We start from the raw sequence: 4,194 nt of genomic DNA, 5'->3' as shown, positions 1-4,194 counted from the left end.
TTGCTCACATTGCTGTATATTATTCCATTGTGTAAACAACTTTTTTATGCCTCTACCCATTCCACTATTGATGGCCATGTGTGTTGATCTAACATAGGGCCATTATGAACACCACTGCTCTGCATGTTTTCACATGACTTTTGGTGCCCATATATACACCTTACTGTTGAGTGTTTATCTAAGAACAGGGTGGCTGGATCAGAGATGAGTATGTCCAGCTTTAGTAAGTGATAGCACAAACAATTTCCAAAACAGTTATACTCACTGTCCTACCCACCAGCAATGAGAGTTCTGGCCGGTCCATATCCTAAGCTGCCCTTGGCATTTTCATTTTAGCCGCTCTGGTGAGTGCATACTGATACCCCAGGTTTCACATGACTTTTGGTGCCCATATATACACCTCACTGTTGAGTGTTTATCTAAGAACGGGGTGGCTGGGTCAGAGATGAGTATGTCCAGCTTTCGTAAGTGATAGCACAAACAATTTCCAAAACTGTTATACTCACTGTCCTACCCACCAGCAGTGAGAGTTCCAGCCTGTCCATATCCTAAGCTGCCCTTGGCATTGACAGTCTCTTTCATTTTAGCCGCTCTGGTGAGTGCACACTGATACCCCACTGTAGTTTCAACTAGCATTTCCCTAATCACTAGTGAGGCTAACCACCTTTTCATATGTTTCTTGGGAATTTGGTCCTTTCTCCACTGCACTGTAGTGTCACCTGTCATGTGTGTAAGTCTGTTTGTGGATTCTCTACTCAGTCCCATCGTCTGCCTAGCATGGGGCCAATACCTTACTTACATACTACCTATTGACCTAGTGGCTCAAGTCATTCAACTTTGATCTTTTTCTTAGATTGTCTAGAATTTCCAAATAAATGTTCAATTTGGCTCATCATTGCCTCTTTTTGAAAGGAAAAAAAAAAACCTGCTGGGATTTTGATTGGGAGTGTACTGAATCTATAGATTTAATGTGTGGAGCAATGACATACCCCCCATTATTTTGTATCTTTAAATTCTCTCATTGTTCTAGCTTACAGGGAATTATCATGAATGGGTGCTGAATTTTAGCAAATAACTTTTCTCCTTTATTCTGTGTATATGGTTAAGATACATTTATTGGTTTTCTACTGTTAATTTACATTCCTGGAATAAATCCAACTTGGTCATGGTTTAATACCCTTTGTATACATTACGAGACTTCATTTACCAGTGCATCATTCTAAGACTTTAGCATCTCTTTTGTGAGAGTCTGACCTATAATTTCCTTACTGTCCTTATCACACTTTGTAACAAGGTTATGCTGGCCTCAAAAAAGCAGTCAGGGGATGTTCCCTTTTTATCTCTCTTTTTTTTAATTTGTAATATTTCACAAGTGAAGCCATCTGGGCCTGAAATTTTGCTATGGAAAGGTTTGTAACTACAAATTTAATTTCTTGAATAGACAAAGAACTATCCAGACATTCTAGTTCTTATGTCTTAAGGGGAGGCATTTTATTCAAAAAGCTTGTCCATTTTACATGAATTTTCAAATGTATGCCATAAAATTGTTCAGAATAACATCTTAAGATCTTATTTTTTTTTTAATGTCTGTGGGATATGTAGTGATAACTCCTTCTTCTTCCATGACACTGGTACTACCATACACCATTAAGGTTCATTTCCTCTCAAAAAAAAAATAATAATAATAAATAAAAAAGGCTGCCACGTACTTATATGACACACCTCCACACCTGCACCATCACGGATATTCTCCAGCAGAAATGCCCTCAGAGGAGTAGAACGGCAGAGAATAGAGACAGCCCAGCAACTCCCTCTCAACAGCTTGGATCACCAGAACCAGCTGTGAACCTGAGCACTGACCGAAGGAGGAGGAAGCAGCTATCAGTAATGACCTAGGGCGGCTACCGAGAACGCAGAAGAAAAACGACCACTAAGCAGGACATGTAACCTAGGACACCCTTCAAGGTATACCACAGGGGGACTTCAGGGGACCATGAACTTAAAAATGTTTCCTCACACATCTTTATTTTCACGAACCTCTAACGATAAAGTCGGGATTTCATATGGTTATAAATGTGGACAATAAGCCATACCAGGAGGAGCAATTCTGGCGACACTATCACAATAAGAGGCACAGAGGTTTTCATATCACAGTGCGGCTGCTGCATACATTGCAAAATACCATTTACATGGGCATCGCTGCTCTGAAATTATGACTTATTTCATACAGAACTGAAATTGGTTACTTAATGCATTAACACAGAAACATACTCTATTACGAATTTGATTTTCCCCCACAATTTTGAAAACTTTGTTTCAATATAATTTAACCCTCTGAATATTTATTTATTATTTCTTTAATCCTCCCCAAAGGAATGCCTAGAGAGAGAAAGGGGGGGAGGGGAGGGAGGGAGGGAGAGAAAGAGAGAGAGAGAGAAAAAGAGAGAGAGAGAGAGAGACACACTCTGATGTGAGAGAGAAACATCAGTTGCCCAGGCATGTTCCCCGACCAGGAAAAGAACCTGCAACTGCCCTGTGATAGGTTGGCTGAGGTATGCGTGGAAACTTCGAAAAATGTTTCTTATGGTGACTAGAGTGTGTGACAGGAAAAGAAGGGTACATTTAAAAGACTGTATTTCATACAGACTCCTTGTAAAATATTACCTTAAGACTGCTTAAGTGTACTTTACCAGTTAGGCCTCATTTACAAAATGAGTTAGGCCAGGCTCTTTTGAGATGTAAACACATACTTTGAAAAATGAGTTAGGCCCTATGCATGGAGAAGAAAGCCGGGCCATTTTATTTCAGAACCTGGGATGCATTTATGTGCAACTGGACATACTAATAAATATAGCACAGGTTAAATGGGTTCTTTCTACCTGTTCATCACCAAGTCGGTCATTTGCATCTCAACTGTAATTGATAAATGTGGTGCCTAAGTACAATGTACTTTATCATGGTGATGCTGACAATTATTTCCGCCTCCTTTGAAAGGCCAAACTAAAACGTTATATAACTCTGGCTTATTGTCATTCAAGTTTCCCTTGTGAATATTTTTAATGCCTTTTAAAAGGTGGCTTCCCCAGACCCCAAAGAGGTCCCTGGCACACACAAGAGGCAAAGAGCCCCTAAAAGAAATCAAGAACTTCATCCAAGCCAGGGAATTCCCATGCAACAACCCAGGAGCACTTCCCCGGCCGGCCCTGTGCTCGAACCACGAGACACACAGGTAAGGCCCGTCCTGGGTAGTTGCTGATGTTGCCTGCAGAGTTCGCAACAACATCTCGCCACCCACACAGGGACTGCTCTCTCCAGACACTTGGCCTTCACCCTAAGTTAGTCTGTGTATCCTTCCCAAAGAGGAACCAACTACACAGGAGGTAGCACAGGCTTTCATCCAAAAAGAGGACTCCCAACATTTACCAGTCTGTGGCTTTGGCGTCTCCTCTAAGCCTCCCTTTATTCTTCTGTAAAAAAAAAAAAAAAAAAAAAAAAAAGGGCAACACTACCTATCCTTCCCAGTTACCAGAAGGTTTAAAAATAACGACTTTAAAGCATCTGACGAGCACATCGTCCCTGTCAATACTAGTTGACTCTTTCAGGTCAAGACTGGCTGTCCTTAGCCAACACTTAAACACAGTTCGGGACGGCCACAGCGAAAGGAGGGAGAAAAAGTATAGGAAAGACGGAACATGAAGAATGGAAGAGGGAAGAAAAAATCATAGTCTTCAAATTCCAGGATAAAAAGCACCCCCTCCTCCGAGAAGCCTTCCCTCTGAGCTCCTTGGGCTCCCACAGTACTTTACAACACAGAAGTGAACGCCTACTTCTGCGAATGAATGAATGAATGAATGATGCAAAAACAGAAAGTAAACGAGACTCGCCCCGCCCCCCTCCCCCCCCCAATGCAACCCAACGAGGGAGCCCAGCCACTAAGTAGTCTGGCCGCCCTGACCCAAGAGCCATGAACCAAGGACGCAGCGCATTTCCTAACGCCAATGCCACCTAGAGCCCCTCGCGCCCGCGCTGGTGGGGATGGCCGGGAGGAGGCCCTTTGCAGAGACCAGAGCCATCTAAAGGCTGGATTTAGAAGAAAACAGGGACCCTGAGAGTAGCAAGCAGAAGACATCTCTAACTTTGGGGGTCACTGGAGCCGCAGCAATACTGCCGCGTCCGCAATTCCCCGCAAAGGGG

Source organism: Myotis davidii, unplaced genomic scaffold, assembly GCF_000327345.1.
Source record: "Myotis davidii unplaced genomic scaffold, ASM32734v1 scaffold1525, whole genome shotgun sequence".
In the NCBI taxonomy this organism is placed as follows: Eukaryota; Metazoa; Chordata; class Mammalia; order Chiroptera; family Vespertilionidae; genus Myotis; species Myotis davidii.
Note: the sequence above shows the minus strand (reverse complement) of the source record.